Source organism: Pogoniulus pusillus, unplaced genomic scaffold (genome assembly GCF_015220805.1).
Source record: "Pogoniulus pusillus isolate bPogPus1 unplaced genomic scaffold, bPogPus1.pri scaffold_50_arrow_ctg1, whole genome shotgun sequence".
Classification (NCBI taxonomy): Eukaryota; Metazoa; Chordata; class Aves; order Piciformes; family Lybiidae; genus Pogoniulus; species Pogoniulus pusillus.
The window spans coordinates 97,652-108,867 of record NW_026974708.1 but is presented as its reverse complement, the minus strand read 5'-3'; the positions used below and the strand labels follow the sequence as shown (position 1 = coordinate 108,867).

At 56.5% G+C, this 11,216-nt stretch overlaps 1 non-coding gene across 1 annotated transcript; it reads left to right on the top strand.

The window, feature by feature from the left end:
- The first annotated feature begins 10,211 nt into the window (after positions 1–10,211).
- LOC135174216 (U2 spliceosomal RNA) lies at positions 10,212–10,402 on the top strand. Its single transcript, XR_010301802.1, has one exon. It is a non-coding gene; the product is annotated as a U2 spliceosomal RNA (small nuclear RNA).
- The last annotated feature ends 814 nt before the right edge of the window (positions 10,403–11,216 follow it).

Sequence of the window (11,216 nt, the reverse complement as noted above, 5' to 3'; positions counted from 1 at the left end):
GCTGGTGCGAGGTGCTGTGGGTCAGAATCACGCAGCGGCGGTGGCCCCAAAAGAGGCAAAGCAGCCAGGAGTGGCGGGTGGAGGAGGGTGGCAGGAACACTGATTGTCCCTTTTGTGAGGTTTGAGCCCGAGATTGATGGTCCTTGGCCACAATTCTGTCCAATAAGGGTCTGGCAGCAGGCCCAAACATACCAAATAAGGTGAAATCCACGGGTCCATTACCCCCAAATATGGAGGGAGCTCAGGTGGGTCCCCTCCCTAGGCGCGTGAGCTTACACAACATGTTTACTTCAACCTTCAAGCAGGCCAGGCCAGGCTTGAAAGCACCAGTCCTATTGTGCTCCTTTGTCCCCTTTAATTTGTTTTCCCCAAGTTTGGGCAGGGTAACACCTTTCGGGGGGACAACATGTCCGGGCATGAATAGATTTGTAAACACGGCCATTTGGGGCCTATATGTGACCCTCCACCACAGGGCTTTGGGGAGATCAGCTGAGGGCTCAGGAGCACAGGAGGAGTTCTCAGCTCCTCCAGTGACAGGAAGAGATCCTGAAGGAAGGGAAAGAATCCATGTGAGGAATGCATGGCTTAGAGGTTGGTGCCACCAACAGAACTTTGGGGGTTTGACCACAGGAAGGTGTTCTCAGCACCAGGTCTAGTGGTGACAGATGGAGCTCATCTGTCCCACGAGGGGAGAAGGATCCTTGCAGATGAGTTGGCTGGGCTCACTGACAAGGCTTTAAGCTAGTCTGGGTGGGGGATGGGGACACAGATGGCTGTGGTGGAGAGTCCTAAAGGGCACAAAATGGACTTGAGCATATCCAGACATTTTTACCTGCCTGTCTGCATTGCAGCCAGAGGTGGGAAAACAGGACAAAAGAAACCCAGGCAACCTAGTCTGGTTTAATCTGGTCACCTGAGAGGGGTCTCATAAGGCCCACACCCCTGTTGTGTGCAAGGCATATGTGCCCTCCATTTTTGGAAGACAACAGCTTGTGGGTTCTTTGAGATTTGGGTCTATTTGGGTGATTGCCAGAGGTGATTGGGTGATTGTGTGGCCAATGAGACCATTAGCCTTGGCCATTACCCTATAAATGGGGGTGAACAGGTTGCAGTGGAGGGCCTGTAGGCCCAAAAGCAGGCTTATTTATGCCTGCTCTGCCTGGACATGTCTCTCTGCCTGCACCAGGGGTAAACGAGCACAAAGGGGCACAACAGACCAGGGCCATGAAGTCAGTTGCCCAGGACACCTGATTGTGTAAGTCCCCACACGCCCAGCTCGTGTCTGCCTGGTGCTGGGCCCATGTGATTCCCATATTTGGAGCCCAGGCCTGTGGGTTTTGCCCAGTATGGTAAGGTTTGGCTGACTGCCAACCTGATTGGTCATTTGAGTGGCCAATGAGGCCACTGACTCTCAGCCCATGTTTAATAAATAGGGGTACACAGGCTCAGTGCAGCCTGCCCCACATTACTTGTGTCTCTGCCACATTGCTTGCCTGCCTGCATTCTGCCTTGCAGCTTTATGCCTGCCTTTAGTCAGCATTAGACCTGTGCTCAGACTGCACGGAGCCCTGCCTCTGCACCTGGAGATGCTGCCTGCGTGCCCCTGGAGAGAGCAGCCAGCAGCAGCCAGGCGCATAAGGCCAGAGGCTGCCATTTCCCTGAAACCAGAGGATTCCAGCCTCAGTCCACAGGCAGAGACCCTGAAGAATTGGACACTTGCAATAGGCTGTGCCGTAGCCCCTATGTGGTGGAGGGGCACCAGCCCCAAAACAGAGGCCTCCCTACGCCTCTACATGCCTGGACATGTTCTGCCAGGACCCATGGCAGTAAACAGATTGTGTAACACACACACCCAGTCCGTGTACCCCTGGGGTCCGCCCAGGTAATCCCCTAATTGGGAGGGTCCAGGCAAACAGCTACTGCCTATTAAGGTAAGGTTTGGTGTACTGCCAACCTGATTGGTCACTGTAGATGGCCACAAATCTAAGCTCAGAATCTATAAAGAGGAGTGCAAAGGAGCACCACATGTTCAGAGCATTCAGAGTGTTCAGAGGATCAAGCTCAGCTCTCTGATCTACATAGCAGCACAGACCTGCTTGCATGGCCTAGACACAGAGTCAGGCCCTTAATCTCTTACAAACAAAACTGAGGCTCAGACCTCTTGCATTGATCTGAAGGTGCAGTTCAGCTGTCTGCAAACCCTTTGAGCAGCAGAGCGCCTGCACGCCTGCACTTTATACATATATGGGGAGCCGAGAGCCCCTGCCTAAGCCTAGAGCAGCCATACACACTGGCTTGCTATCCTGCATTTATCTACGGAGCTCAAGTCTCCCTGCAGCCTGGCACACTGCTTGCCAGCTGTCCTGTAAGCCTGGAAAATTCTAGGCCCAGCAGACCCTTTCCAGATAGTCTGCAAACCTACAAACACAGCCTGCTAGCTGTGAGACGACTGTGCTAGAAGCTGCACGGACAAATCCTCCTCCTGCACCTGCACATCCTGCCAGCTGACCATCCCTGGACATGCACGGCATCCAGAAGAAGCAGCACCAAGGCAGAGACCACTTCACACCAGGAGAGAAGGTCAGAGAAATCCTGTTTACCCCAGAGACTGGGAACACTTATCAACCCCTGCAAGCCAGGACAGATTCCAGCTTCACCAAGACCCGAACACTGGGCACACTGTGACACAGTCCCGGGAGGGTGATTAATGATTAATACTTAAAAGCAACACATTTAAGCAAGTTTCCTCTGTCTTAAGAGCAGACATAGTTTCAGCCCTTGCTGGGCAGACACCATAGTTGTTAAGAGGCATTAAGCCTAAGGGAATCTTTCTCTCTGTCTGTAGTTGTTGATAATTTGATGTTTCCATTTAACAATCCAATCCCTCTAAATATATCCCAGCTCTTTTCATAACTTTGCACAACGAACTTGATTACATAGTGGTTGGGGGTGGCAGAATTGTAAATATTAGTTTTAATAAATAATTTTATAAAAAATTAATACCGCCTCAAATTAATTTCTCACCTCCCCCTAACAGAGGAGGAATAAGAGAAACCTCTCCACGACAAGGATCCAGGTGCATAAGGCCAGAGGCTGCCATTTCCCTGAAACCAGAGGATTCCAGCCTCACTCCACAGGCAGAGACCCTGAAGAATTGGACACTTGCAATAGGCTGTGCCGTAGCCCCAGAGGGTGATTTCTGATTAATCTGAATTGTGAGTCAATACTTGAAATGCCTCTGTGATTTCTATTACCTCTGCCATAGAGCAGAAAGCAGATTATAGTATGAGACCCCAGGCAGCATTAAGCCGCGGGGAAAACTCTCTCTGTATATAGTTTGAAATGTTTGCTGGTTATTAATAAGTCATAACATATATATATATATTCCATAATGTCTTCATAATCGTGTGAGAATCCTTTTAATATTAAAGTCCAGTGCTTGGGGGTGGTGAGAGTTGAAATATTGGAAGAAAATAAATATATATATTAATTAATGTTAATTCATTTCTCCCCTCTGCCACAACAGGCGTAGGGGCAATAACCCATCCACGACACAGGTGGTCAGTAAGGGGCTTGCCTGCTCGCCCGTTCCTCGCTCACCTGCCGCTTGCCCGCCTGCCACCTCAGCTGCCTCAGCCAGCAGCCGACTCCACTTTGCAGCCATAGAATCATGGAATCATAGAATCAACCAAGTTGGAAGAGACCTCCAAGGTCGTCCAGTCCAGCTGTTTTCCCTGAGTCGTTCTATCCCCAGCAATTCACACTGTGCCCAAATTAGAGCAAGAAACTCTTCCTGGAGATGAAGTATCAAATCCTTGCCGCCTTTTGGGAGACAACAGCATGGATCATGGTGCCATGAAGACCAGTTCCAATTCTCACTCCATCTACCACGATTGTAAGGATGGGGCCAGCCTAGTTTCTTGAAGAACAGCTGTTTTACTGCAGAGAAATCTAAGTGTGGTGGCTGCACAACTGAAGCACACAAACTGCAGCCTTGAATCTCATCACTGAAAGGCCAATCGGAGGGTCTGTGAAGACAGAGGAATTTCAAGATGGGATTTGCTAACACACCTGAAAGTGGTACATCACAAAGAGGCAGGTTTAAAAGGGTCAGAAACTGGGGTGATTCAGAACTGTGTTACCTTTGGGAATGTGGATTTGTTACAGAAACAAAAGAGTCAAGACCTCTGCAGGGAGTGTGAGCTGGACAGCTTCGACTTTGGTCCTGCAGGCTGGAGGGAACTGAAGTCCTGAAATGCAAGCTGCAGAATTGCTTATGCAGTGACAACCTCCAGAGCTCCTTCACTCCAGTTTTAAGTGATCCTAGTGACAGGTTTCCCTGCATGCTTCCCTTGAAAGGTATGTGCCCACAGGACTTCTGTTGAATATTTTCCTGAGTATCTTGTGGGCCACAGACATTATTTATGAGGACTGGTGAGGGTTCTGAATTCTTTATTCAAGTTGCTAAAGGAATTTGGTTAACCTCACAAGCAGTGAATGAAGCTGCCAGACTCTATCAAAGACATTTCTAAACCTTTCAAAATTCCCTGTGAGGGAATTAACCCTATGAGGAGAGGCTGAGGGAGCTGGGGGTGTGCAGCCTGGAGAAGAGGAGGCTCAGGGCAGACCTCATTGCTGTCTACAACTACCTGAAGGGACATTGTAGCCAGGTGGGTGGTGGCCTCTTCTACCAGGCAACCACCAATAGAACAAGGGGACACAGTCTCAAGTTGTGCTGGGGTAGGTCTAGGCTGGATGTTAGGAGGAAGTTGTTGTCAGAGAGAGTGATTGGCACTGGAATGGGCTGCCCAGGGAGGTGGTGGAGGCACCGTCCCTGGAGGTCTTCAAGCAAAGCCTGGCTGAGGCACTTAGTGCCATGGTCTGGTCGACTGGCTAGGGCTGGGTGCTAGGCTGGACTGGATGATCTTGGAGGTCTCTTCCAACCTGGTTGATTCTATGATTCTATGATTCCATTGTATAGAGACATTCTGTAAAATAGTTCTGCTAACAGCACCCAAGAACTTGTGTGGAGAGTTGGAAATAAGTTTGGGGAATTATTTTGTGTATACTAATAAATTATTTAATAACTTTTGTATTGGCCTCACTGCATTTCACCCCAAACTCAGATTTCAACTACCCCTTTGTAACAATGGCCTTGCCACTGAGAACCCTGGGGGTGGTAGCCCAACACTTGAGCAGTGCATTGGCATCTCAGACAACCTCCCTGCAAGGTTGAAAACTGCACTCAGCTCCATCCCTGAACTGTGTACACACCAATGCATGCAGCATGGGTAAGGACCAGGAGGAGCTGGAGGCCACTGTGCTACAGGAAAGCTCTGATGTAGCAGCATCATGGGAACCTGGTGGGATGACTCCCACAGCTGGAGTGCTACAGTCGATGGGTACCAACTTTTCAGAAGGGATAGGCAAGGAAGCAGAGGCAGTGGAGTGGTGGTGGAAGTAGAGGGGGTGCAGTGGTGGTGGAAGCAGAGGGAGTGGAGTGGTGGTGGATGCAGAGGGGGTGCAGTGGTGGTGGATGCAGAGGCGGTGCAGTGGTGGTGGATGCAGAGGCGGTGCAGTGGTGGTGGAAGCAGAGGCGGTGCAGTGGTGGTGGAAGCAGAGGCAGTGCAGTGGCGGTGGAAGCAGAGGCAGTGCAGTGGTGGTGGAAGCAGAGGCAGTGCAGTGGCGGTGGAAGCAGAGGGGGTGGAGTGGCGGTGGAAGCAGAGGGGGTGGAGTGGTGGTGGAAGCAGAGGGGGTGCAGTGGTGGTGGAAGCAGAGGCGGTGGAGTGGCGGTGGAAGCAGAGGCGGTGGAGTGGTGGTGGAAGCAGAGGCAGTGCAGTGGTGGTGGAAGCAGAGGCGGTGGAGTGGCGGTGGAAGCAGAGGCGGTGGAAGCAGAGGGGGTGCAGTGGTGGTGGAAGCAGAGGGGGTGCAGTGGTGGTGGAAGCAGAGGCAGTGCAGTGGTGGTGGAAGCAGAGGCAGTGCAGTGGTGGTGGAAGCAGAGGCGGTGGAGTGGCGGTGGAAGCAGAGGCGGTGGAAGCAGAGGGGGTGCAGTGGTGGTGGAAGCAGAGGCAGTGCAGTGGCGGTGGAAGCAGAGGCAGTGCAGTGGTGGTGGATGCAGAGGCAGTGCAGTGGTGGTGGATGCAGACGGGGTGGAGTGGTGGTGGAAGCAGAGGCAGTGCAGTGGTGGTGGAAGCAGAGGCAGTGGAGTGGCGGTGGAAGCAGAGGCGGTGGAAGCAGAGGGGGTGCAGTGGTGGTGGAAGCAGAGGGGGTGCAGTGGTGGTGGAAGCAGAGGCAGTGCAGTGGTGGTGGAAGCAGAGGCAGTGCAGTGGTGGTGGAAGCAGAGGCGGTGGAGTGGCGGTGGAAGCAGAGGCGGTGGAGTGGCGGTGGAAGCAGAGGCGGTGGAAGCAGAGGGGGTGCAGTGGTGGTGGAAGCAGAGGCAGTGCAGTGGCGGTGGAAGCAGAGGCAGTGCAGTGGTGGTGGATGCAGAGGCAGTGCAGTGGTGGTGGATGCAGACGGGGTGGAGTGGTGGTGGAAGCAGAGGCAGTGCAGTGGTGGTGGAAGCAGAGGCGGTGGAGTGGTGGTGGAAGCAGAGGCAGTGCAGTGGTGGTGGAAGCAGAGGGGGTGCAGTGGTGGTGGAAGCAGAGGGGGTGCAGTGGTGGTGGAAGCAGAGGCAGTGCAGTGGTGGTGGAAGCAGAGGCAGTGCAGTGGTGGTGGAAGCAGAGGCGGTGGAGTGGTGGTGGAAGCAGAGGCAGTGCAGTGGTGGCGGAAGCAGAGGGGGTGCAGTGGTGGTGGATGCAGAGGCACTGCAGTGGTGGTGGAAGCAGAGGCAGTGCAGTGGTGGTGGATGCAGAGGGGGTGCAGTGGTGGTGGAAGCAGAGGCGGTGGAGTGGTGGTGGAAGCAGAGGCAGTGAAGTGGTGGTGGATGCAGAGGCAGTGCAGTGGTGGTGGATGCAGAGGCAGTGCAGTGGTGGTGGATGCAGAGGGGGTGTGAGGGACACAGGAAACTATAGGAATTAAGGAAGGTGGTGACAGGGTTGAGTCCTTGTGGGCAGGAATCAGGAGGAAGGGCAGGCAGAGTGATGTGGTGGTGGGAATCTGTCCTGGGCCCCCAGGCAGGGTGCAGAGGTTGATGACACTTTTATAAGCAGCTGAGAGGTCTCACGGTGGCTGCCTCTTGCTCTCATGGAGACTTCAACTGCCCTGGTGTCTGCTGGAAACACAACAGTGCAGAGAGAGAACAGTCCCAGAGGATCCTGGAGTGTGTGGACGAGAACTTCCCGACACAACTGCTGAGGGAGCCAAGCAGGGCAGGGACCCTCCTGGACCTGCTTCTTGTGAACAGGGAAGAACTTGGGGATGTAATGGCCGGAGGGAGTCTGGGGCTCAGTGATCCTGAGATGGTTGAGTTCTCTCTCCTTGGGGAAGCAAGGAGAGGTGAAGCTGCCACCTTGGGCTTCCAGAGGGCAAACTTCAGCCTGTTCAGGAGAGTGATGGACAAAGTCCCTTGGGAGGCCACCCTGAAGGCTAGAGGAGTCCAGGGAGGCTGCAATGGACACTCACAGAGGGAAGTTTGAGAGGCTCAGGAGCAGCTGTCCCTGGGTGCCAAGAAGTGAGCGGGCAGGGCAGGCTTCGGCCTGGCTGGAAGGGGACCTGTGGCTGGAGCTGAGGAGCAGAGGGGACAGGCCTCTGGTGAGGGCTATCAACCTGCAGTGAAGCTGTGCAGGGAGAAGATGAGGAGAGCCAAGGCCCAGCAGGAGCTCAGCCCAGCTACAGCCATTGAGGGCAGTAAGAAATGTGTCTATGAATTCATCTCCAACCAAAGCAGGACTTGGGAAGTCTCCATCCTGCGTTGGGTGCAGAGGGCAGCAGTGACTGAGGAGGAGGAGGAGGAGGAGGAGGAGGCTGAGCTGCTCAGTGCCTACTGTGCCTTTAGCTCTGGGTCCAGCAGCTCCCTGGACACCAGCCCCAGGAACCAGGGGCCAAGGAGGGGAATCAGAGCGAGGTCACCACAGTGAGGCAGTGGTCAGGGATCTGCTAAGCCACTTAGACCCACACAAGTCCCTGGGGCCTGATGGGCTGCAGCCAAGGGTGCTGCAGGAGCTGGCAGCTGTGCTGGCCAAGCTGCTCTCCCTCATTCACCTGCAGTCCTGGCTCGTGGGGAGGTGCCAATGGTCTGGAGGGTAGCAAATGTGAGACTGCCTGGAGGAAAGGAGGAAACTGTGAGCCTGTGAGTGTGCCCTGGGTGCCAGGGAAGCCATGGAGCAGGGCACCTCAAGCACCATTACACACCACAGAGGGAACAACCAAGGGAGCAGGCCCAGGCAGCAGGGGTTTGTGGAGGGCAGGTCCTGCCTGACCAACCTGGCCAAGCACAAGATGACTGTGGGGTGAGGGAAAGGCTGTGGGTATTGCCCACCCAGAGTGTGGAAAAGCCTTTGGCACTGCTCCCCACAGAGCTCTCGGGGCCAAACTGCTGCTGATGGCTTGGACAGGCACAGCTCTGCTGGGCAAAGCTCTGCTGGGCAAAAGGGCCCCAAGGGTGGTGGTCAGTGGAGCTAAATCCAGCTGCAGCCAGGCACAAGTGGTGTGCCCCAGGGTCAGCATTGGGACCACTTCTGTTTGACATCTTCATTGATGCCCTGGGAGCAGACACAGAGTGTGCCAGCAGCGAGTCTGCAGATGGCACCAAGGGAGGTGGCAGAGTTGATCTGCAGGAGGCTGAGGAGGCTCTGCAGAGGGACTTGGGTAGGTTGGATTCGTGGCCAGTGTCAATGGGATGAGCCTGAACTAGGCCAAATGCCAGGTCCTGCACTCGGGCCGCAACGACCCCAAGCAACACTACAGGCTTGGGGAAGCTGAAAGCTGCCTGCAGAAAGGGACCTGGGGGTGTAATAGACAAACAACTGAGCAGGAGGCAGCAGTGCCCAGGGGGCAAGGAACGCCAAAAGCAGCCTGGCTGGGGCCAGAAATGCTGTGTCCAGCAGGTGCAGGGAGGGGATTGTCGCCTTGGACTCGGCTCTGGTGAGGCCACAGCTCGAGTGCTGTGTTCAGTTTGGGGCAGCTCAGTCCAAGAGAGATGTGGAGGTGCTGGAGTGGGTGCAGAGGAGGGCAAGGAAGCTGGGAAGGGCCTGGGCAGTAACTGCGATGAAGAGCGACTGGAGGAGCTGGGGAGGGTTTGTGTGAAACAGGAGGCTGAGGGCAGAGCTCATCACTGCCCACAGCTACCTGAAAGGAGGCTGCGGGGAGGCTGCTGCTGGTCTCTGCGCACAGGCAGCGACAGAACCAGGGGGAAGGGCCTCAGGCTGCCGCTGGGTAGGTTTGGACTGCACATGAGGGGACATTTTTTCGCAGCGAGAGCGGTCAGGCACTGGAGTGAGCTGCCCGGGGGGTGGTGGAGTCAGCGACCCTGGAGGTGTTTAAGAGCCGTGCAGGGTCGGCGGAGCGATGCCCTCTGTGCCCGGCGCTGCCATACCCACCCCTGCCCCAGAACTCTCTGCCGGTGTGGGGCTCCTTGCGCAGATCAGCTGGAGCCGAAGTCTCCCTCCCTGTCCGTGCCCCTTGCCTGGTTTTGTGCGCTCAGATTCTCTCCTCCCCGAGGCAGGCAGAGGCAGAGGGCTCCGAGCAGGGCGCAGCCGGAGCCGTTTCCCTGTCGTCAGCGGCGGCAGCAGCGGCGGGGAGCAGGGGGCGGAGCAGGGGAGGGGGCGTGGCGGGGAGGTGGGTGGGGATTATGCTAATGAGGCAGCGACGGAAGCCGCAGGGTGGGCGTGACCAGCGCAACCCACGTGACCCAGCGGGGAGCGCGATGGGTACCAGGGGGCGGAGTGATGCTAATGAGGGGAGAAGGCAGCGAATGGGACGCCAGGAGGCCGCGCCGAGCCCTGCCAATGAGGAAGGGTGGGCTGAGAGAGGGGCGGGGCTTGCGAGGCCCGGGGCGAGGCGGACGATGGCCCTGGCCGGAAGGCAGGACAGGGGCGGGGCGAATGCAGAGAGTGGGCGGGGGCATGGTAATGAGGAGCGCGAGGCTTGCCGGGACACAGGCTCAGGGAGCCTTCGGGGGGGCTTGAGCGGCGCTGGGTGTCCGCGCGGAGAAGCGAGACCGGGCGGGAGGGGCGGGGAGCGGAGCGGGGAGGCAGCTGGTGTGGGCAGGGAGGTGTCCGTGAGCTAGGGGAGCCCCGCGGAGCACGGGTGGGTGTGTGGGGAGGTTTGGGGTTATCGCTTCTCGGCCTTTTGGCTAAGATCAAGTGTAGTATCTGTTCTTATCAGTTTAATATCTGATACGTCCTCGATGAGAGGACTTTATATTAAACGGATTTTTGGCCGTGGGAGTTGGATCCGGAGCTTGCTCCCTCCGTTCCGCGCATCGTCCTGGTATTGCAGTGCCTCCAGGCACGGTGCACCCCCGCACGGGGACCTTTGGTGGTTAACGACAGACCTGAGGCTTTCTCTGCGCCTCGCTTTGGCTTCTCTCTTCTCTCTGCTCTTAACTCCCTTCAGGATCTGCGTAGCTCATCCAGAGCCTCTTTTAGATCTCCTCGAGCTCTCCTCCTCACCACTCAAACCCTCCTGAGCTCCCTCAAACCCTCCTGAGTTTAAGGGAAGTTTGGGGTGAAAAAAGGAGGATTTGGGGCTTGCTGTGCAGTGCGAGCCAAAGTCCCCTCCCTTGCCTTGCTCTTTGCCAGCTCTTTACCTTGGGTTCCTCTCCTCCGCAGGGCAGGCAGAGCCCCGGGCAGGGCGCAGCTGGAGTCGTTTCTCCGTTGCCTGCTGCGAGAGCAGGGGCCGGGGGGGGGGTGGAAAGTCAGGAGGAGGAGGAGCGGTGGGGAGGGGGCGGGGTTATGCTAATGAGGGCCCAATGGCCGTCGGGAGCGGGGGGGGATGGGCGCGGCCGTGAAGTGCCCAGGGGCAGGCAGCAGATGAGCGTCTGGAGCCTGCAGGGGCACAGGAGCAGCTGTGGCACAGCGCAGGACAGCCTGTGGCAGAGCTGGCAAAGGGCAGCGGCGAGGCTGGAGGGCACCGAGGCCGCCAAAGGCTTTGCCCCTTGGCTCTGGCAATGCTCTGCCGCCAAGGCCTGCCAGGAGAGCTTGTCCCGAGGCGCTGCGGGGGAGGGGCACAGCGGCAGGAGGGCTGGGGGCTGCCCCCCCTCGTCCTTCGCTCAGCATCTCTCAGACACAGCCCCGGCACCTGCGGCGCCTCGGCCCGCCCGTGAGGGGCAGGATCTG